The sequence below is a fragment of the Cricetulus griseus genome, chromosome 4, assembly GCF_003668045.3.
Source record: "Cricetulus griseus strain 17A/GY chromosome 4, alternate assembly CriGri-PICRH-1.0, whole genome shotgun sequence".
NCBI classification, from domain to species: domain Eukaryota; kingdom Metazoa; phylum Chordata; class Mammalia; order Rodentia; family Cricetidae; genus Cricetulus; species Cricetulus griseus.
The window spans coordinates 194,701,515-194,726,569 of NC_048597.1; the positions used below are offsets into that span (position 1 = coordinate 194,701,515).

At 38.6% G+C, this 25,055-nt stretch overlaps 1 non-coding gene across 45 annotated transcripts in view; it reads left to right on the forward strand.

Moving 5' to 3' along the window:
• The window catches only part of LOC103161076, a 389,511-nt gene that overhangs the window by 87,880 nt on the left and 276,576 nt on the right, over window positions 1-25,055 (forward strand). For 2 of the 45 annotated variants that reach the window (XR_004769660.1, XR_004769689.1), the window contains exon 3: window positions 2,290-2,510. The exons of the other annotated variants lie outside the window; for them this stretch is intronic. This is a non-coding gene — a transcript (uncharacterized LOC103161076). The remainder of the gene's footprint in view (window positions 1-2,289; window positions 2,511-25,055) is intronic. 45 annotated transcript variants of the gene reach the window in all.

Consider the following 25,055-nt stretch of genomic DNA (forward strand, 5'->3'; position numbering starts at 1 on the left):
CAAACCTTTGTGATATTCAAAGTTCTAAGGGAATAGTAAATTAAGCTCATTGAACTTAGGGAAATACTTAATGCTTTAGGCAATTTTTATATGGAATAAAAATCCTATCAAAGAGAGAATAGGACCACTTGTATCATGGTTCAAGATGAAACTAAAAATGTCTCTCTGCTCCAAATGGTTCCCCGTCATCGTTCTGTTAGACTGCATCATCTTCAAATGTCCCATTGTGTGGAAGGAAATTTTGACTGATATTTTGTTAATAATGAAAAAGTTAGCCTGTAGGGATGGTTTTGTGCTTAAAATAAGCAAAAGGACTGGAGTTCAGTTGTACAGAACCCACCGTCCTAGGAGGCTTTCGGGAAACTCCATCCATGCAAGGGGATCCCTGGTGGAAGCTGGCTAGTGAGACTAGGCCTGTCTGTGAGTAGTGTCTGATTAGGAGACCTACTTCAAAAAGAATAAGCTGGAGAGTGGTTGAAGAATATCCCTGATATCAAACTGTAGCTCACACACACACACACACACACACACACACACACACACACACACACACACCTACGCATGTGCATGTATACTTTCATATGCATCCGCATGCATGCAAACATTACTACACACAAGAAAAAAAAGAATTGTTTTTACTAATTACGGCAACTGGAGTCTTGTCAATAGATTGCTGTGAATCTGAGTGGTGTAGGGTAGCTGCTGCTGGATGGAGACCTTGAAGCTTAGTTGACCTGGACAATATGAGTTCTTATAGAAACCCTAAAAGGCCAGTGAACACAGGAAGACAAATGTGACAAGAAAGCACACAGTTGCCTCTTCAAACTCACCCTGAATGTCTTGCTGGAATCACCTAGGGAGAGAGTTCCAGCAAAAAGTAATAACTGAAGTAAAATCACCTCTAATGCCTGGTGGGACTCTGGTTTTGGAAGGAGGAGGAATTTCAGATATGATCAGTAATACCATAGAACTCCTCAGAGTCTGAGCTATGTCCAACCCTCATTGCTGCTGTGGAACCCTAGAGATGGCAACCTCACAGCTCTCATGAACTCCATCATTGACAGTCACAATGGGGAACTTTGAATCTGTGTATTGTAGATGGAACTTCTTTCCCACCTGGTCCCGCCACCCTTCAGCCCCAAATAAACACCTTAGGACTTATTAATTAGAAATTGTTTGTCCGATGGCTCAGGCTTCTTATGGCTAGTTCTCTCTTAATTATTATCACATTTCTATTAAACTATGTATTGTCACTAGGCTGTGGCTTACCCCTATTACTCTAGCATGTTACTCTTTCATCGGCTACATGGCATCTGCCCTGCAGCTTCTCTCTGCCTTCCTCCTCCCAGAATTCTTCCTGCCTGGCTACTGGAAAATCAGTGTTTTATTCATCAGCCAATAAGAGAAATATATATATATAATATATTATATATATATAATAATATATATATATATACACATCCCCCATCAGTGTGTCGTTACTTTAATAATTCCCAGGTCCACTGCCACTCTTTTACTCAGAGTTAATTGTTTACTTGGAACTCACTGTGCTATGTCTGCATTGTCAAGGGCATAGGTTCAATGGCCAGCAGTCATGTAGTACACTGTCTACCCTAGATCTCTCGAGATGTTGAGATTTACCATCTCATCCATTTTTTTTTTTCATGGCCTTGGGGATTTTAAGGAAAGTTTACAAACACACACACACACACACACACACACACACACACACACACACTATTTATAGACTGTGTATGGAATCACTTTATGTTCTGGAAGTGTTTACCTGGATTAGGACCCAATACATTTGATAGGATTCCTAGTTAAGGATGGAGACTATCGCACAAAGAGGGTGGTAAGTAGCACAGCCTGCATTAGCCTCCAGAGAGCGCTATTAAGCCCATGGCTCACCTGCCAAATGGTTAGTCACCTAATATTTTGATATTAAAATGTGCCAAAAGTTAGATGTCAAATACCTCCTCAAATGAAACCGAAACAAAATGGGTAGTTCAAAATTGAAAACATTTTAAATGGATAGCAAAATTAATGGAAAAGAACATTATACTTGTATGTTTGTAAAAGAACATAATCTATATTGACTAACACTAGGTCTTCAAGTGCAAGAAATAGATGGCTTCACACTCTTCAGTCTTTGTTGTTGTTTTTAAAGTCCTACTCATGCCCAACTTTATTATATAATTAATAGTACTTTTTCTATACCCTACCTAGTTTTTGGAGTTTCGGTTGTGAACCTTATCCTTTAATGTCTTTAATATCCTTTACCATTAGGTGCCTGAGCTATCTCTGTAAACAGGTTAACAATAATCAAGCAAACAATTGCCTTGTATCAGAGACTAGCTCAGCTTACGTTGGAAGTGAGTGAATCATCCTGTAATATTTCAAGATCACCCAGGGCATCTGGAGAAGAGATTGCCATGAGTCAGGAATGAGAGTGGGAAACAGGACTGAGAATGGGAAACACACAAATTCAAAAAACTTGTATCATAAAGGTAAGTGGTCTTTGGCTAAACAGAATCAGGTCTTGAATTTTGACGGGGACACCATGAAAAAGGCTGTTTCATGTCTCTTCAGGGAGATCCTAGCTTTTAAGGCCGCTGTGGGTGTGCTGGGGCTAACCCTCACCTGTTCTCAGGAAAGGTGATTATTCCCAGTTTCTCCAGTTCTGCATTTAGTGATATGTTTTCACTTGGAACTGGCCATGGTGGGTGTGTTCACACTGGTCAACATCATTGATGCAAACCAGGGCCCTTTCCTCTTCTCCAGAGGCAGTTGACAAACACCCACTCAACCCTGCTGCTTCATATGGGTGCAATACATGGGATTTAAAACATTCCTTCTGATATTTTCAAAGGAAACAGAGGGAAACACGGGCCATCCCCTTCGCCTTAGCATTTCTTATTTTATCTACAGACAAATTGGTGCTTTTTTTTTTTGTAAAAAAAAATCATTGACTTTTGGGTGTGTGCATCTGTGTGATTGAAAACCTCTCTGAGAAAGAATGGAATCAGGCCCAAGAACATGGCATTCAGTCCTGAATTCTGTAGCTGGACCATGTAAAACTTACATTCCCCCAGTCTTGGAGAGCTCCAGTGGAGTGCAGTCCTTACTGAGTTCCATTTTTTTCTCCTCCCTGGACATTGACAATGAAAAATTACTTCCTACCAAGTGTCCATTAGCCCTCAGTATTCGTGCTAATGAGCAGGCTACAATGAGGAGAGCAAATGGATGAGTCACAGGGACACTTAATGGATGCTTCCTGCTTGGTCACTGCGCAGGACTGTGCAGGCTGTGTTGGGTCCCGATCACTGCCTTGCACATTACTGAGAGAGCTGCTGATGGCATGGGGCACCCTGGAAATGACATACTGATTCGTCCCGGTGAAATTTTCTTCATTTATGCATACATGTATATATTCCAGTATGTGGCTCCATATCCATGTGGAAACATTCTTAAATGAATAACATCAAACTGCGAGTTCTTTTAAGGGGCCTGATCTTGAACGGAAAGCTAAACAAGTCAGATTGAGAGAGAGAGAGATTTCTTTTTCTGAATGTGAATGATAAATAAACATGCCATGGAGAGGTGGGTGAAAACACGGCCCAGGGGTGGGGAAGAGTACACATCGCGTGTAGGAGCCATGCTCTGTAGGGTTTGGTGTATTAGCTTTTGTTTTGTTTTTTTGTGCCTACTTAGTCATCGGTATTGCAAATGGGAGACAAGAGAAGTTTATGGCCCTAGGGCTTTGGGAGCAATGCCTAATATTGAATATTCTACTAGCAGCAGATGGAAGAAGAGCGATTTGTGATTGGCCTCTGGGAAGGGAGTGATATACTTTGTGTACATGGAGCACTAATGGGAACAAAGGGTAATTCCAAGTTCATGCAACTGAACAGTGTGTGCTGGTGCCTTAATGAACAGCGAACCTTTCACTTCGGGATGCTTTTATTTTTAAGACTGAATTGTGTCAGTCAGTAGGAGTGAGCATACTGAGGTGAAACTTTGTTTTACTGGGAACTGTGGTTGCACTAGAGTTGGTGTAATTTTTTTTCACATTTTACTAGATCCACAATGAAAGGATATGCAATATATAGCTAACTGAGCAAATTAAGCAAAAGAATAAAAATGAGGCTGAAAAAGAAAATATAGAGTCAAGCTCCTGAAGTCACATGGTTGATATTTCCTTTGCAGGAGGTAAGCTGGTATGTATAGTAGGATCCAAGCTTTTGGGTAGTCAGAGTAGAATATTATTTAGTTTCATAGGATGAAACCAAACCAGTTTCCTAGGATAAACATGGCTGTGTCACAGTGAGTGTTGAGGAAAAAACATTGAGTGAAAAGGTCAATAATGACTTAGAAGTTGGGGGAGGCTTTGAAGAGTAAGGATTTGATCCTGACTGACATCACCTTAACTAATTTTTAAAAGGGCATTACATTAAACATGTGACAATAAATGCTTTGGAATTAAATGTACTTACCAAAATTAAAATCAAACCAAGTAAGGATTAAAATACCTACCCAAATCAAGCCAAACAACAAAGAAAAAGGAAAAAAAACCCACTATCAGTCAAAATTGGAAACATTTCAAATTGGTATCTAAACTAATAGGAGACTTCTACTTGTATGTTAATAAAATGATACAATCTAAATGGAGCAGCAGCTAAAATTAGTCAATAGATAAAGATCAAGGTTTAGAACTAGGTCTCAGGAAGTTGTGACATTGAATCAGATCCCTCTCTACAGGGTGAACTTATTACCTAACCTCATATATAAATGAAAAGGGGCTATCTGTGGCATGGCCTTTTTTTTTTATCTCTGGCTATTGGGTTTGGAACAAGGAATAGAATAGAGATTCTTATAAGGTATAGTCCTAATAATGTGGACCACTTATAATCTGAAATCATGTTTTTGGTTATTATAGACTGTAACTTATGAAACACACTATCGTGTACAGGAATGCTTATATTTGGTGATTTGTTTTCAGCTTATTTCCCACTAAACTTTTTGCTTATTACTAATTTACAACAATCTCAAAGATGAAGCCAACCAAACATTCAGGGACACAAAGATAGGATTCAGTGCATCCTCACAGGGACTTTGAAAGGAGTAGACGTGGCAAGGAGAAAAGTAGGAAGGTGTAAATATTAACTATGAAGAGACAGGGATAAGAACATCTAGGCAAAGGAAAGATGAAAAAAGTTGAGTATGTATAAAAGAGTGGTGCAGCTTGAAGGAGAATGATCTAGAAGCATTGCGGCTTCATGGTCTCCACATGCACATAAAACATGAATTATCCCACTTGCCTTCAGACCTTGTGAGGCCAAGACTTTCTAAGGAAACTTGATTTGTGATGGTTTGGATTGGGTGTGATCGACCATCTTAAAGTTTACCTGGCCCTTTTCATAGAGCACATATGACTGTTATTACTGGAGATATAGATCTGCGGGAGGCATGTCATACCATTGATTAGTTCCTACAGATGTACTTTTTAGATGAAATGAACCTTGTCATGCTAAAATTAAGATATGAAGTCACTGGAACTAAAATTGCTTTTATTTCTAAAAAGAATATCACTTTTTAAAATTGAAGACATAACTTAGGGAGAGTAAAGCGGGATATTTTCCCCTCTAACCACCAAGTCTAATTGGGTTCTCTCACATTTTTACTTTTAATCCATTTTTAGAAATGATGATCAGATTGCATAAGTGGTTATGTAGATTTTGATTTTTAAGAATACATCAATCTGTTCAAAGTCCCGTTCTGAATTTCATTGATGACTTCCCTCCCTTCTGCTATATGCCTGGTATACTCTGAGACACTGAAGAGAAAAATGGATCTCAGCCTCAAATTTGCTCCAGATGTGCACCTTGGGAGTGGAACATGTGCACCAGAAGGTTAGAAACGGGGTAATTATTCATCTTGGAGCTTTACAGGAAGAGTAAGGTGCTCCCAACTATGTTCAAAATGGCTCAAGAGAGCTGAGAAAGTAGACTGGCTAGGGCTGTTGTGGTGTTTAGGGTTCCTGTGAGGACAGCACTTTAATTGGCTTGGCGTCCTTGACAGCACCTGGAGATGGAGCACCTGGGCTTTCCAGCTACTCTGCCAGGTTTAGTAAAGGCAAGGCAGAGTCGGCATTTTTTTCAAGCATCAGAAATGGAGTGTGATTCTTCATTATGATCCAAGCAAGCTTCCCCCTCTCTTTTATTTCTGCTCCTTCATTAATGAGGTTGGGCAAAAAATGAAATGGAATAGAAGAACAAACTCCTAAAACAAGTTCTTGTTCTGAACAAATGAGACAAATGATTATGTTAAAATGTTCGGACTCATTACTAAGCACTTGTGGTTGTCCTTTCCAGCTTTGTTACACTTCCCCTGATAAAGTGTGAAGTGTAACTCTAAAGTGTGAAGTGTAAGCCTCTGAGAGCTTTCAGGTCACACCCCCTTCCCAGTCTTGACAATCCAGGTATGGCCACGCACCATAGCCTTTACTTCTCTTGGAGCTTGTGAAGAATGCAGACTCCAAGGATTCTGCCCAGACCAACCGAACTGGAATCTCCATTTTACTAAGTTTCCCACAATGAAATTGTTCTTTAGCTCTGCAAAGTAGTTCCATATGGAAAGAGGTTTTCCTCACACATACCTGTTTGATCAAATTCAGCTTCAAAAATAAACCCACCCCAACTGGGTTCCTGATTCAGAAATGCAACTGGATTTTAATTTTTTCCCATCTGATGCCAAAACATATTTTTGACTAAAGTTTTCACTTTTCCATTCATTGTTTTAGTGTCATATAAATGTGGCTAGTACATAGCATGGCATTGATATTCTTGAAGTGAAATATTTTTTAAGTGTTCTTTTTCCTTGTCCAGACACTTTGGACATGATCTTAACAAAACATACAAAACAGAATCATATGTATGTGTGTGCTGGTTTAAGAGAGAAAACATTCTGTTCTGGTAAAGCATCCAAAAAAAAAAAAAAAAAGCAAATAGGATTAGATGCACATCTGATTTTAAAGAAATGCATTAACTTCTGTGAAGTTCCAAGGAATATTTCCAAAGTGGATACTAGTTTTCAAGCTACCTATGACTTGTTCAGGTGTGCAGGGTGGTTAGATGCCTTTAACAAGGCATGGTATCAAGAGCTTTAACCGTCTCTCTCAGCCTAAATATGGTACTAGCAATTTAGTGTCCAAATATATGTGACCATTGTTTGAGCTGTAGAAGTGAAACCTCAGTATAAAACCTTCACATTTTCTTAAATATGGTGGCATTAAATCCACTATTTTAATCTGAAGATGATGTAAAGTTTTCCACCTGCAGTGTTTTAGTCTCCTCATGTAGCAACCTTTCCTTCGAGTAATGCACCTTCAAAACTAACTCTGGTTTTGAATTGCTTACTTCCTTCTGGCTTCTTGAAGTCCTTCACACATTGGGTGCTTTTGTGGAGACCATCTCTTGTGCCTGCCCTTTCTTCCAATTTAGGTTGGTAAATTTCTCTTGGGTAGATACGGCATGCTAACGAAATTGTCTTTTCAGTGCTTCTTTGGACTCACAACATATTGGGTACCTGTTGTTTGAAGTGATACACTCCATTGCCCACTGAATGAAACCCAGGAGAGTTAGAATTTTACTGGGTACATAGAAACAGAAAGCTCATTAAAGAGCTACACGGGTGATGGAAAAATAGAAATAAAAGATGATGATGGAAAAGAGTTGAAAGCATTTGAAGCCACAAGCTTTACTGATTCGCCTAAAGCTAACTTTTAATGCCAACTCTGATCACCCACGCCAAGGTGAAGGTTTGTAAAGGGTGGGTCAATGAGGTAAACGAAGCTCTGGCACCATTAGCTTGGCTTAGTTATCTGGCAGGAGATTGCTCTTGCCTCTGGAGGAGATCACAGCACAATCATCTGGCAGGTCTGGAGTTTTAAGACTAAAGCTTTAATTGATCTGCTTTTGACCTGGATGTCTTCAGAGCAGCTCTGGTTCATTTCACCTAATCTACTCCTGGATTATGAAGGAGAAAGTGGACAATCATTAGAAACATCACACCCCTTCTAGAACACTTGTTCTAAATTCTGAACCCCAGCTGCGATTACATTTTTTTTTATCTGTAGGTATGGTATACCTCAGAACATCATGATGAGTCTTGAGAAATCCTTGTCTATAAATTCAAACTCAGTTTCTATTCCTCCCATCTTTTCTGAGCTGTGGTAGGTGCTGGGCAATCAGTGACCATTGTCACCACAAAAATTTGTCTGACAGTTATTATGCAAGAGAGATACTTTTGTCGGCTCCTTTATATATAAAACTCAAACAGAAAAAAATGTAGGCTTTAATTATGTTATTTCTTTTACAAGATCAGGAAACTGCTAACTGTATGTTCTAATAGATAATATTTATAGTTCCTTACAAATAATGCTCCATTTAATATATCCATGCTGATGTGTGTGCTAATAATTACATTAAGTGTTCTTGCTCTGTCTTGTATAAAAGGGCACAGATGTCCTTTGTAGCATTTTTAGTTATAATTTAATGAAACATGGATTTTCTCATTATAATTTATATATAAGATCTCACACTAAAGTAGCAGAGTTTGAATGATTACTCAACTTTAAGGTCACAGAGCCAATTGCCTAATCAGTCTCTAAATCCCTGGTAGCTTAGTATGGTCTACAAACACAGAAGCACCTTGTGATTACAGAATATTTATTCAAGCAGGGCACTTTTCCTTAATTGATTTCGTAACTGTGTAAATCATTTTGATTGCCCATAATATTAACCCCCTCATTTCCTTGGTGTCATTCTTGGATTGCTGTCTTTCCTGATCTCTGTCTTCCTGGTTTCTACTTCTGTAGCATAGTTTGAAACACCCTAGGAAGTAGAAAAATAAAAAGTATTTCAATATACGGTCTTTTAAACTAATAATTTAAGATAACTTTCCTGCAATGTGTTGGATAGGCATCACGGAACCATGATAACATGTACAATTTGTACTAAATACTTATCAGTTTAGTTATGAACTGGAAACTTTTGGAGAACCTTTTATGGGCATGGTATTGTACTTGGAATTTTCCATATATAATTTTGCTTAATTTCAAGACAGGCAGTCTTACCACAGCTCTCAGGATGGAAGCAAGCACATGTCAGAAATTAGTGACCATCTCAAGGATCTTGTTGGCAACAACCTGAGCTGAGAATCAAACCTAGAAACACATAACTCCATCTGGCTTCCCTAGAAAGAGATGGCAAAGTAGAGTATTTACTCACACTGTGATATGACTATGATCCAGAAATGTCTTGGAAGCCCACTGACTCAGGACTGTTATTAGCTCCTGCACTGTGATTTTGGAGAAGAGTAAAGGCCCTGCTCAAAGAGAATTTCTAATTATAGTTCAGTCTAGGAAAAATGATTTGCCTACTTAGACTTGTCAACTCTCAGGTGGCTTTAGAATTTTTTTTTTCATGGGCCAAGTTGGTGGCACTGTACGTTTCATTGGAATAACACTATAATAGTTGAGGAGGGTGTATTTAAAAGATGACCTGTAGTTGGTCTTATTTTTTACTTTTGGGGGCCCACCACCCAGCTCCCAAATAAATACACAGAGACTTATTTTTGCTTATTAATGTGCAGTCTTAGCTTGGCTTGCTTTAGCCAGCTTTTTTTAACTTAAATTATCCAATTTCTATTTAACTACATTTTGCCTCTGGGCTTTTTCCCTTTCTTCATTGTATATATCTTTCTTTCCTTCTTATTCCATGGCTGGCTCTGTGGCTGGGCGGCTGGCCCCTGGCATCCTCATTTCCTTTTCCTTTTCTTGTTCCTTGGTTTCTTCTCCCGTTTATTCTCTTTGCATGCCAGCCCCACCTATCCTTTCTACTGCCAAGTTATTGGTTGTCCAGCTCTTTATTAGACCAATCATGTGTTTTAGGCAGGCAAAGCAGCACAGCTTTACATAGTTAAACTAATGCAACATAAAAGAATGCAACACAACTTTGTATCATTAAACAAATATTCCACATTTCACAGAATAAATGAGTGTAACCCATATTAAACTAATATTCCACAACAACTACTCTGCTGATGTAATAGACGTTGGGAAGGAAGGGATGGGATAGAGGAAGTCATGGTAGCCAAATGCCTGGTAGAAGATATGGACCCACAAAGATAAGCAGTCTTCTCTATGTGGAGTGTCTGATACTTGGGAAAGCATTGTGCTATTGGCTGGAGGCTCTAGGCAAAAAGAACAAAACCTTTTAAGCCCACTTGACCTATGAACTGGAGATTTTCCTTTAATAATGTCCCATCATTGACTGACAGTTAAATTATTTTGAATTGAGACAACCTTATTTGTTATAGAAGTTCATCATGAGAACGCACAGCTATGTTTTGTGTGTGCATAAGATGTATTCAGTAAACATTGTGTTTCCTGAATCACCCAGTGCCTTGAGTCCATGTTTCAGAGTGTCACTGATTTTTAAATTTTGGCTTTTAGTTACTAAGGTTTTTTTGAAAGTATCATCATTAAAATCTAAGTTAATCATTTCTCCCATTGTTTATTGCAGGCAGTGTTTTCTGTCTCAGTGAATAAGGCCACGTGCCATAGGTCTAACATTCTTGGGAAAAAAATCACACTACTCTTCTCATTCTCCCCAGCTGTAAAGAATATTCAGAACAAAATGAGAAGACCTCATTTTGTTCTATAGGTATAGGTACCTATAGAAGCTATGGGTACAACAGGCAGAGAGAAGCTTGGCTCTCTGACTGTAGGTAGATCACTTAAATATATTGAATAGAAATTAAATAAAGAAATACCAGTTAAGATGATTAGTGCATGATAAGGCTTGGCATATTTTAAATGCAGCATCACATTGTATAATGGAAAATAGTTCTGTGGCCAATCAGTATGCCCTTGACTGTGTCATTTTCTCTCAAGAGGAGTCAGTATGATATAGAAGAAGCAGGTGTATAATAAAGACTCTATTTTAATGGATTCATTCAAAATTTCTTGTGGTATGATGCATTAACATTGCTTGGATTAGAGTTGACTGTACCCTTAGCAGGTGAAGTTCTTTATTTTAGATACCCTTCCCCAAGCTTGGGTTCATCATCTACAAAGTAGTGATAATTAAAATACAAACTGCATAGTTGGGAAGATCAAATAAGAAAGCATTTACAAGGAGAGTTTAATAGCAACATCTGTCATCATTGTATCCACATAAAAGTCCAGAGCAATAAATTCTGATAATGGTCATAGTGGTGTCAAGATCAAATTATTGGGAAAGGGAAGAAATATCTGAAATAGATTTAAGACAATATGAGAATCAGTTCTGCATGGCCCTGGACTAGTTGACACCATTGTCAGTGTAAAGACTTGACTAGATGAAGCTGGATGGCTTTGGTGAGAAGGCAGCTTTGGGAGAGGCTGATGCTGAGATGAGGGCCTCTGTTCAGCCTGTCTCACTCCCTGTATCCATCCAACAATAGCCTGTGATTCAGGAGCCTTCTTGCTCTGTCATGGTTCCAGGTAGTGCTAATGACCCTCATGTAGTTACTGAGCAGGGCATGAAAGGCTTGTATCTCAAGGTTCACACTATAGTTTGCCTGTTCTTCACATGCTGGGTACCATGGCTAATTAAGTGCAGACTTTTAAAAATGGAAACCCCAGCTCACATAAGGGCATGCACCTTACTTTCATTCTAGACTCATAAATACCACTTGGAAATCTCAGCTTTCTTCTCTAGCTCACAGAGACTGTGTGCTGTGAGGATGAGAATATAACTGTGATGATACAGAAACTTGAGGGAAAGGTTCGTATTCAGAGGTTCAATAGCCTTCACTTCACTGTCAGTGAAAATTTCTCTACAAGGAGAGCTACGAGTAAGAAATTTGTCAAAAGGTTTTGAAGGGGCAATCACAAATTGCTGATGAAAGTAGATGAAGCTATGAAAAAGATTTATGAAGACCGATTTAGAATTGAATAGTGTTATGAGACACTCTTGGAATTCCACAGTGTGGCTGAGGCCAGGAGGGAAGATATGAGAAACGGGTAGAGCACTGTGCATTGTTTGCCAGCAGACACATTAGGCCCTACAGCTCAGATCTCAGCTGTAAAATTCCTTGCACTCTGGGTGCATTGGCTGTGGGAAATGCCTGTGGTTTTCCCAGCTTGCCTCTCTCAGCAGGCTTGAAGGCAAGTAGTCTCAAAGGCTGTAAGAAACCAATAGGAAAGGAAGCAATGAAACCTAGTGATTGAAACAAAATAGAAATAGCAATGAAGTGTTAATTGAAACAGCTTCTCTTAGTAGACTGTGAATCATCCTACAGTGATACTTGCTCATTTCATAGGGAAAGTAGCACAGCAGGTCAGAGTCCCCAGGACCTATAGCAGGAATAGGGTCTAGCTATCTCCATAGGGATAGGAAGGGCTTCAATGGTAGCATGATTATCTTAGTAAGTGCCAGATGTTTCTTCCCTTTAAACCCAAACATCCTTAGTCACCTGAAGCCAATGTTAGTTATGTTACATAAAAATTTCACATTCTATAGTCCTTATTCTTGACACAAATTGTTATTATAATAGATCAAAGTATTTTTCTATTTCTTTTAATATTAAGATTTTAAAATGGTAATTTTGATTCTGAACATCTAAAAGGCAAAAAGATTTTGAAGACTGCCTGTATTACTTTGTGTACTATGAAATTTCAGTATTATTTTTAAAAATGTAAAAATAATTTTCTCATCTCTGTATATAATATACAGCAAGCCGTGAATAAATTTTATTCCTTTATGTGGGAAATATTTCAGTCAGATTTAAGAATAAAGTTAACAGGAAGAATTACAACTGAAATGCCAGTCCCACTGTGATTCATGACATTGTCCATTCATAAATCTGGTATCTAGGTTACCATCTTTTTCTGGCTCTTTCATTAATTTATCTGTAAGAATTAAGATCTGAACATCTTGTTTAATGCTTCCTGAGACAAGCTGTGCAGAATGCTAATGATCAAAACCAGAAATAGAGTGACCTTTACAGCTGATGTTTCCATCACAACATTTAGAATCTAGTGCTTTGGTGGCAAAAAAAATGGAAAAGAGACCTTGCTGGTTGTTTCAACTCCTCCAAGATAAGGGAATTGAAACGAATCCCATGAATTTGGTTGTTTTCTTGGCATCTGATAGAACACGCTTATGTATACATCGCACTTTGCTACTGCTGACTATCTACCTTTATTGATCATGTCTGCATAAGCTTGCATCTGACCCTTCCATCCCTACAGTTTTCTGTGAGTGTTCTGCTGCTTACTTCTGTGCTGTCTGTCTTCATGGAACTGTTTTTTCTCTTAATCTTATATAGGAGCAAGATTCTGCACTCTTATGCCAGTCACCTGTTTATCTTCTAGTACTTAAGAGTAAAGGTGAGACCCAGGGGAGATCATAAACTCCATTTTTAATGTTGTTTAACCCCCTCTTTGTTTGCCCTTTAAAGAAACACTATGCTCATGTGAATTAAATAAGCACAGGGAATCTACATACAAATTCCATCTTGCCTCAGGATGACTAGTTGAAATTTTACTAAAAGCACACTCATGCTTCCATCAGACTGTAGTCATCTTAAAATGAAGGGAAACAAGACTACCAACAATTTAGAGTTACTAGAACCTAATATATAAACACAGAAAGCTTTTTATACTATAGTTATTTTTATTTACAATTAAGCTGTTTTGTTTTGTATCCTGCTACCTCATTGCAAGTGTTTATCAGATCTGAGTGTTCTGGTGAAATCTTTGGGGTCTTTTAAATATAGGATCATGTCTTCTCAGGCTGGTGGTGTCTGTCTCTTTCCTATTTGTATTCCAACAACTTGTTTTGTTGCTCTGAGACTCTGAGGATTGTGCTGAAGAAAGGAGTAGACACCTGTGTGTGTGTCTTTCCTATTATAGGGGAGGAACTTGCAGTTTTTACTCATTTAGTACAATGTCAGCTACAGGGAGCTTGTATGTAGTCTATATTGCGTTGAAGTATTTTTCCTTCTTTTCCTAGTTTCATGAGGGCTTTTATCTTGAAGGTGGCATTAAACTTTGTCAAATCCTTTTTTTGTGCTTTGAGTGTCATGGGTTTCTGTCTGTAAGTCTATTTATTAGTAATATGCTTTTTTGATTTGAGTATATTGAACCAGCTTTACATCTCTGGAAGAGAACTAAATTAGTCATGGCTTATGATCTTAGGTGGTTTTTGAATTTGATGTGTTAGAGCTTTACGGAGAGTTTTTGCATCTTTGTTTATCACTGAAATTCAGCTTCAGTTTTCTTGTATCCATATCTTGTTTTGTTGTCAGAGTAGTACTGGCTTTTTCTTTTTAAAACTAAAATCCTCTTTCACTAGTTAGTTTAATGGGATAGTTGGATGAGCATTGGTGTCAGTTTTTTAAAGTTTGGTAGAATTAGGAGGTGCTCTCTGGACTTTTCTTTTTTGAGTTTTATTATTATTATTAACACTATTATTATTATTACTATTATTATTATCGCTTCAATCTTGTTAACTTTTAATGGAGCCTTTAACGTTCTTTATATGTTTTTTTATTTTGGGAGATTTTATCTCTAGCATTTATCCATTTTCATCTAGATTTTACATTACTTTTTTTTAGTACAATATATTATGATCATGATTTCCCCTCTCTTACCTCCTCTCAGGTTCTCCTCAATGCCCCATCCATCCAAATCTATGCTGCTTTTCCTCTCTTTCTCTTTAGAGAACAAACAGGCAAAAAAGTAAACAATTAAGAATAAAATAATACAAGCATTAAAAAAGAGGAGAAAGCATGAGAAACACCTACACATGCACACACACACACACACACAACACACACACACACACACACACACACTCACACTCACACACACACACACCTGCATACAAAACTCATAAAAATACAACATCAGAAACTATGATAAATAACCAAAAGACTAGTAAGGTGAAAAATGCCCAAGCAAAACATTATGAGACAAAATATTTTCCAAAATATCATTGAGTTTATTTTGTGATGGCCATCTGCTGCTGAGAATAGGGCCTGCCCTAAGTATGGTTTGTGTACCCAGTGAGATTCCATTGGAAAAACCAGTTTTTCCTTTGTAAGCAGTTAACACTTGGAGATAGTTATGCATTAAAGATGGGACCCATGTCCACTTCCTCCTCATCAATGGGACTTCATTTTGGTTATACCTGTGTAGGCCTGTGTCATGCTGCCACAGTCTCTGTAAGTTCATGTGTGCATCTGTCCTGTTGTGTCTGAAAGGCCTTGTTTCCTTGGTGTCATCCATCCCCACTGGCTTTTAAAACCTTTCTGCATCTCTTCCACATAACTCTCTGAACTCTAGGAGGAGAGGTTTGATTGTGACATCCCTTTTGGGGCTGAGTGTTTTGTATATTGTCTGGCTGTGTATCTTTGTATTAGTTTCCATCTCCTACAGGATGGAGTTTCTCCGATGATGTCTGAATGAGTCTGATATACAAGAATATCGTTAAGAGTCATTTTATTGCTATGTTCCTTTAGAACAACAGTTCTCAACCTTCCCGATGCCACAACCCTTTGAAACAGTTTCTCATGTTGTGGTGATCCCCCATCATAAAATTATATTTATTGCTACTTCATAACTATATTTTTGCTACTTCTATGAATCATAGTGCAAATGTATGATGTACAGAGTATCTGGTATGTAACCCCTATGAAAGGGTCATTTGTCTTCCAAAGAGCTAGTGACCCACAGGTTGAGAACTGCTTCTTTAGCCCAACAATAGTTATTTGGTTTTCTCCTAGATGCATTGTCTATCTAATCTTAGGTTCTTGACCATCAGAGCAATGTCAGGTATGGGTTCCATCTCATGGAGTGGGCCTTAAATTCAATCAGTTAGTTGCTGGTTACTTTATAGACCTTTTCTGCCACTATTGCACCTATGTATCGTGCAGGCTGGTCACCATGGTAGATTGAAGGAGTTTGTTTTAGTTAATATTCTATTGCTGTGTAGAGACACCATGACCATGACAACTTTTATAAAGGAAAACATTTTCATTGGGGATGACTTACAGTTGCAGAGGTTTAATCTATTATCAACATGGTAGGAAGCATGGAGGCACACAAGCAGACATGGTGAGAGTTTTACATCTGAATAGGCAGGCATCAGAGAGAGAGAAATTGGGTCTGGTTCGTGGATTTGAAACTCAAACGTTCACTCCCAGTGAAACCTCCAACAAAGCCATATACTACTTCAACAAAGCCGTATCTCCTAATCTCTGACAAATATTGACACTCCCTATTGACCAAGCATTCAAATATATAAGCCTATGGGGGCCATTCTTACTCAAACCTCCACAACTGGGCAAGTGTTTACCTTTCTCCTCTGATAGTGTGCAGAGTACCTTCCAACACCATGGACAATAGTACAGTAGGGGTGAAGGCTCTCCTTAGGCACCAGCATGACTTCTTCATATTTGTTTTCTATGGGTCCTAAAATTATGTTTTTATTCTAAAAGTTGAAAAATAATGAGCAAATACTCTTAACAATCCAAGACAAGAAGCTTTGCACGGCTGCTGGTTTCCACAATCATCCAAACATGAAGATCCAATTCTGTTATAATTATAAAGAAAACATTTATAAAGAATTTTATGAGTAGATGAAAAAATGTTTTTACATTGAAAATGATATTACTTTTCCATAAACATCATGTATTAAATCAGCAATTCAACTTCCAACAGGAGAAAATAAAACTGAAAACTTCAGAAGCACATTCAACCATTTTGATCCAGAATGTATCTTACTATCTCCATCCATAACAAAATTGTTTTCAAAGATGACAAATAGTGAATTATGCCATGTCCAGAATTCCTGACATTCCCTGTGCTCTGCCCACTATTCCTAAAGATAAGTCACCTGAAAATGCAGCAAACCATAAGAATTTTGTTATTTTTGAAAGGAGATGCTAACCACTATGTAGCATGCAGAAAATATGCTAGTTAGATGAAGCCCAAAAGGCTGAAGACATAAAAGCAAATAAAGAGCTAGTTATGGTAACAAATCTTTCTATTTCCAAGATTATTTTCAACTTTTTTCAGTTACCTTTTATTCTTTTTCACCTATTTTTCTCTTCTAATTTTTTCTTTTTCTAATTTTCAATATTGTAAGGTTCTCCAAGTTGCATAACCTCTGATTGATAGTAGAAGGAATTATTAAAATACATCTGATCTAGAAACCATGAGAAAAGATCTGTTCCACTCATCATTCATATCAATATGCAAGTAATAACAAAACATAGGAAATAAGAAAATCACCACCTGCCTTTCAGCTACATACAGTAAAATAAACATACATGCTCCTTCCATCAAGGGTCAACTGTACACATTTTTCTGACCTCTCTATATAGTGGAACCAAGTAGGGAACTAGTGTTCACATACATGAGTCTGAGAGGGATAGTTCTCCTTCAAACCACCATGTTCTATCCATGGTCTCTATAGGCTCACAACTGTCTTAAACAAGGACACCACCAAGAAACATGCCAAACTGAATAGGAAAAAAGCCCACAGGGACTCAACCCTACACAAAGAATTACAGATAGCTGAGTAAAGCTGAGACAGGAAAATGGTCTTTCTGAGGGACATTAGTTATGTGGTTGTCCAATCCAAAATGTCCAGCCCTGAAAACATACAAACAAGTAGCATTATATGAACTCAACAGGTCATATTTAGGAGCATATGTATGAATATACATGTGTGTGTATGTATGTGTGTATGTATACACAAAGACATAGATATGTGCAATAACAATTGATAAAATCAGAGACCATGGATTTGAAGGAGAGTTGGGGAGGGGTATGACAGGGTTTAGAGGTAGGAAAGGGAAGAGAGAAACATTGTAATTACAATCTCAAAAATAAAAATAAAAGAATGAAAAACGCCTATAGCCTTGAATGATCTTCACATTGTTACAAGTCCAAAGTCTCTTTTGAGACTCCAGGCAATCTCTTAATTGTAACAAGCTGTAAAATCAACATAAGTGACACAGAATATATGTAATCATTTCAAAATAGGAAGATCAAGGGAACAGTAAGGAAAAACTGCAGCAGAGAAACACAGAAAAGTCTCAGGACACATGTCAAATTCTGTATCTCCATATCCAGTATCTGTGGCTTCAGGTTCAAAGGGCTTATATGGCTTCATCCCTCCAGCTTTGCTACCTGTAACGTAAATGTCTCCCTTGAGCTGTCCCCACTCCTATGTGCAGCTCTCCTCCTAGACGTCTCAGGGCTTTAGCACCTCCAGTATTTGGAGTCTCCACCATAACCCGTGCTTCACCCTCACAGTAACAACACAATGGCCCTTTAGGGTCTCCTTGCAGGGGCTTTAATCTTTGCACATATTGAGAGGCCTCAGCGGCTCTCTGAAACTTCAGCGGAAGAACCTATGACCCATTTAATCTTGCCATTTTCTTGTTCCCCAAATCAGTACCACATGGATGACAAAGACAAGTTCATCTGCCAGTTTAGGATCAGGACCACAGTTGCATCAACCTTTGTATGCAGTTGCTTTCTAGAAGCAGGAAACTCCTTAGTCTCTCCCCCCCTACATAAATTAGAGCAATAGATGGATCACATTTTGCTTTGAGAGCATTGTTCTTTTCAGTTGTTCTAGTGAAGGGCAGGAGGCTCCTCTTCAAAGGCAGTAATCCCTTTAGCCATGGGTTCCTTCTTTTCAACACAGGATTTTGTAGCCGTATATCTGTCTGGGCACCTATAACAGTGCCCATGCCTTTTGGGTGTGGTTACAGGTGCAGATGTGACCAGTTAAAGGGAAAGAATTGGGGCTGGGGGGCAGGGAGCTGAGATCGCCTAGGAGGCAGAGCTGAATCCTTGGAGCAGGAAGGCATCAACAGTCAGTTACTGTTTTCTATGTAAGTTCTCTCACCAATAAAACTCCACTAATTATTCATACTGGGTCTGGTGAATCCTTAATTTCCACGCCTTCAGGGCTTTCATTACAATCTTAAGATTTTTGATACTCTTTTCCTTTCCAAACTGTTTTTTCCTTATTTCTTCTCACTCCTTCCTCAAAGATGCTTTTAAGAGTCTTCAGTGTCAACCATACCAGGGATCCAAGGTTATGCTGCCTTGGCATTCCATCTGCCAAATAAATTAATTCATTTCTTCTTATCTTAGGCTTAGACACATTCTCAGGAAAGGGGCAGAATGCAGCCAGTTTCTTTGCCTAATTGACACTGACCGACCTCTTGTCTAGTTCCTTGTTCCCCTCTGAAAGCTCAGGAGTCATAGCGCCACTGAGCATACTACTCTCATAACTACTGTCTCCCAGGTTGCTACTAGAAGAGCCTGGTAAATTACTCTTGTAGCCTTGAGCAAATTTTCTAGGCCAAATTTCAAAAGTGTCCCAAATCCCTCCAAAACAAAAAACCATTGTCGAGTTCTTCATGGAAACAATCCCACATTGCTGGTACCAATTTCAGTATTATTTACTTTTCTCTTGCTGTGATTAAAAAAAATGACCAAAAGCTATGTAAGAAAGTTATTTTAGCCTATGATCCCATCTAGAGCGTGAAAGTCCATCACTGTGGGGAAGGCATGGCATGGCCACAAGAACAAGAAGATGGCTGATTTCCATCCACATATAGGAAGCAGAGAGAAAGAAAAAGCAAGTGAAATAAACTCTGAAAGCCCATCTTCAGTGACACATTGCTGTGTCATTTTCTCTAGTGCCACTAGATGAAGACTAATTGTTCAAATAATGAACCTGTGGGGCACATTTCTAATTCAAACTATCACAGATAGTTGTGGTAGTATATTGTCTATGATTTATTAAATCCACTGGAGATCAAAATAACAAAACAGCCATACCAGTTAGGCATAGAAGCCAGGCACACACCTTTAATCCCAAGACTCAGGAGACAAAAGCAGAAGAGTAACAGAGCTCATACCTTTAATCCCAGAATTAGAGAGGCATAAAAGATAGGAGCAGCATCTTCAGTAGTTTCAGGATTATTCTCCAATCTCACTGAAGAGAGGCATCAGTCTGAGGCTTGGTGAGAGCTCATGGAGACAGGATCAGCCCTTTTAGCCTGAGGTAGAAGGCAATGGCTTGACTGCTTTGCTTCTCTGATCTTCAGCTTGAAGCTTGAACTCCAATATCAGTCTCTGGGTCTTTTATTATTCAAGGTACAGATAGTAAATTTCTTGAGACCACAACATTGTCTTACTTTTCTTCTGAGTCTCCTTCAAGTTGACCATCACCATGACTCAACCCAAGCATGCAATGAATCTTTATTAAATTACAAAGTTTGAACAGATAAAAGGGAAAAGATACAGGTATGATGATTCTCAGTTGTAATCCCAACACTTAGGAGACTAAGGGAGGAGGATTCTTGTAAATTTGAGGCCAGTCTTGACTACAACAGTAAATTCCTGGCTAATCAGAGTGAGACTTTCTCTCTCAAAAAGAAAAGAAAAAAAAAAGAAAACCATATTCTTAAAAATGACCATGTGTTAGAGTTTCTATTGCCACAAGAAAACACTACCATAAAAAGGGAGGATAGGGCTTATTTTCACTTACACTTGCATATCACTATTCTTCATCAAAGGAAGTCAGGACAGGAACTCAAACAGAGCAGGAACCTCTACACAGGAACTAATATAGAGGCCATGAGGGGTGCTTGCTGGCTTGTTCTTTGGAGTTGCTCAGTCTTCTTTCTTGTAGCACCCAGGGCCACCACCCCAAGTATGGACCAACAATGGACTGGCCCTCCCAGATAGATCACTAAATAAGGAAACATCCTGCAGGCTGACTTACAGCCAAATCTTATGGAGGGGCAACTTCTCAATTGAGGGTTGAGCTTCTCAGTCCTGTCAGATGACTTGAGATTGATTCAACTTGACATAAAAACTGGTTGGCACAGTCCCTGTCAGAAATCAAGTGTTCATGTTTAACTTAGCATATGATCAAAGATGGCCCCCAGGGTTGGCTTTGCCTCTGGTTAGATGTTGCATATGTAGGAAGATGAGTATGAGCAAGGAGGCAGGAAAGAGAAGTTCCTTCAACACCTTAACTTAAAATTTCCCCTTAAATTAAACATCTATTTTTACTTCAATATGTGTGCAGGTACTGTATGCTGCTAAGCAATACCTTTCCCACTCCTTCCTCTACAGACCACAACCCCCACAACAATGTTAAGGTACTAACTGTAGACTCTATTGTCTCCATGCTAGTGTAAGAGCCATGAAACGATTCCAAACAGGCCTTGTGTGGCAATTTTCTCTCCTTGATAAAACAAGAAGAAACTCAAAGCCCCAAGAGGCTACTTCTCACTCAGCATCCTCACCTGTACTTCTCATGGGTCTGATTGTCAAGCATTCACAGTAATCTTATGACATGGAACAAACATGCAGAGGATGACAGACAGCAAGCAGAGCCTGGCCAAGTGAACCTAGAGTCCAATTCAGATCACTGAGGTCAGGCATTTGTCTGGATGTTAAGTGCTCTTCTGAGTGTTGTGTATGCATCACTTATTATAAGCAACGCTATGAGAATACAGTTGAAACCCATTTTAATGACTGATAAAGAGACTCAGGAGGCTCAATTCCATCTCAGTGCTTGGTGAACTAGCACTCTAGTTTCAAAACTACAGCTGTACAAACAAGAAAGTATTACTTCATACTCAAATACTGATAAATCAGATTCGGTCTTATGGCTTCTTGATTTGAAAAGAAATCATTCACAACAGTTAGGTCAATGGTGAATGTTTAACAATGAGCATTAGAAGGCAAGAGTGGGTAAAGATCTTGGAAGTGTCTGAAAATCATGGGTCAATATAAGGGAGAGTTTTCTGGATTCACACACATACCAACCTGGGCCGGTAATACAATCCCCTGAGATTAATTCCTGCCACAGTTCTAAGGCTTGGTGTTTCTGGCCAGCAACAAGGGCAGGTACCTTTGAAGCATTCTTTCAACATCCATTTGTGAATAAGTGAAGTTGTTGACTATGTGGTAAGTGAAGAGGCCACATTATGATCTGGTCAAAATAACTCTAGGTTTGATATCAGGAATGGTATAAACTTTAAGGAAGGCTCCCTGACTCAGCAAGTGGCACAAAACTCCAAGGCTCTTTTAAGAGACCCTTCTAACAATTGAATGGTGTGTATGAGCAGCTGGCAGTGGCAGTGACCACATCTCCAAGCCAGCAGCATGCTGCCTGATGGAGGCGTAGATCAAGGCAGTCAGCACAGCTCTCAGTGCTGGCAGTAAATGTACCCCCCCCCCCGACATCTTGGAAAGACAGCAGCTACAACAGCCATGTCTTTAATTTTAGCAATGTTGTTTAGCAGATAAAAGATGAGTGCCCAGAAAATGGTAAAGATTTACAGTGAAAAACCTCTAAAAGGTTTACTGTGTGTTTAAAAAATTACGTAGTCTTGGGAGAGAAAAAAACAATGAAAAAAAAAAAAAAGAGGGTAGCTGGGTGTGATGGTGCACACATTTAATCCCAGCCCTTGGGAGGCAGAGACAAGCATATTTCTATGATTTCAAGGCCAGTCTGGTGTACAGAGTGAGTTCAAGGGCAGCCAAAATTACACAGAGAAACTCTGTCTCAAAAAATAAAAAATAAAAGTAATAGAGTAATAATAATAAATAAGCCACATAAAGATGATAAAGATGTAAAACACACAGAGAGTATGGCTATTGTATGCTATTGTGTGTCTTTGGATTGTTTGACAGCTAAGGAAATAGTAACAACTGCTGAAAGAAATGCTGCTGGGTTAATTGAACTTATATATTTTTAAAATGCTTTGACTTAAAAATATAAGTCTAAAGACAGGTTACTTTGGAAAAAATTCTGCTTTTGTTTACACAGAAAATGAAAAGCTGTGGATTCCTTCCAGACTAATATGGTTTGATCAAGCAAGACCCCCTGAAGCAGTGGCCCAAATGATCCAGCATCCAAAACAGCTGAGATGATTGCGTTATAGTTGATCCACCCATATTCTGCTACAACTCTCATCCACAGCAAAAGAACCTACTATGTTTGGGCAGGCAGAATAAAGACTACCTATCCCAGCATCCCTTGCAGCTACATGTGACTATGCAACTAACCCCCACTATTTAGACACAAATAGAAATGCCAAGCATTGGCTCAGACAGTTCTTTAAATTCCAGCCTGCACAAACTTTTTGTCTCTTTTTACTATACCCATGCTTCCTTCCCACTGACACAGCTGTGATGACTTCTCACTTATTTGCTCCTTGAAGGCATAAAGTTTAAGCTTTCTGGCAGAAGTCAACACTGTAGCTCATGGGATAAGTTCAGCCACCTGACTATTTTTATATAGCTGGCAGACCTTGTGGGTTTATATTTTTTTGGAGGCTGGGAAAAAATCAGAGAAGTATTTCATGACACATGAAAATCACAAAGAATTCAAGTGTCAGTGCTCACAAAAATAAAATGTATTGGAACAAAGCCACGTTCATTCATGTACACACTGCTTACTGTCACTTTTGTGCTTTATTGGCAGAGTCGAGCATTTGAGACAGAGACCATATGGCCCACAAAAAATAACACATTTGTCATCTAGCATTTGACAAAAAATGTTGAATTCCTAATGTTAGTAATTGAGGCCAAATCAGGCAATGGAACAAGACAGAAAACAGAAGGACCCCAGATTCTCCAACAGTTCATAGAATAGAATTGTTATTGATTGACTGCCTTGTGATCAGCATATTAAAGCAAAGAAGATTCCATTATATGATATCATGGACCCTCAGTTCCTCAATTCTTTCTTCATGCCACCTGTCATATTTCTCTCAAGTCCATTCCACAGAAGAAGGACCACATGTCCCTATCTCTCTCCTTTGGCACAGACTACTAAGATGATAACAGGATATATGCAACTCAAAGCTTGAAATGTGGCATGTGCATATTAGTCTACCCTCTGGAGTCATGAGAAGAATGTGGTCTGGAATGACACTGACATTGGGGATTTGAAACTCACTCACTTTGCAAGCCACCATTGAAAAAGAACCAACCCAGTAACATACTGATGTCCAGTTTTAGTTCAGACTGTCCCATCTAGTCAAAGTAAGAGTCCTTATCTGATTTACACCACTCAATTTGGAGGGTTATTTGTTATGTAGCAAAAACATACTAATTAATGTGCAAAACATTAACTTGCACAGCTTACTGATTATGACACTTCTATGACATGCCAAACATTCTGAAATAGTCAGCTACCCCAACAGCTACCCTAACTGACCTGGGTTGAAAAATATAAAAGGCTAGATCAGCCATTTAACATTTACATAGCCTTCTTGAGCCTTGGTTCCCCAATGTGTAATATGACATCATTCTCTTTACATCATGGTTTGTTTCATAAGATAATAAGACAATATAATGTTGGCGATAACTTAGTATGCCATAAAACAGAGTGACCAATATTGAGCATTTACTGTGTGTCCATAGCTATACTAAATAATCCTGTGAGAAGTATTCTATTTAAACATTAATAATACATAAAGGAGAAAATGTTATTTGCTGCATTTAAACTGTTCCCTCAAGGATAGACAGAATAATGGCAGATCTGGGAGTAAACTCCAGGAGTCTAAAATCCAATTCTATCACTTTATGTCTTGCATCAATTCCATCCTTATATTCTTTAAAGCCCAATTCATATTTTCTTTCAGTAAAAAAATATTTACTCTCAAAGCCAAGTGATAATTGTTACTTCTTAAAAAGACAACTTGCCAGCACCCAGATCCACACTCAAAGCAGTGTGGCCCTGGTATGCAATAAACCATGACTTCATTCCCACAGTTGCAATCACTTACTGAAGCAGCCTATTTCCACACTAAATGTCACCAGTATTGGTGTCAACCTACAAATCCAGGCCACTGATGAACCAGGGCATTCTTATAGACTACTACAGAAAGGTATTCAAAGCCAGGTTTGTTTTTAAGCACATCTATATATACTATGTCAGGGGGAT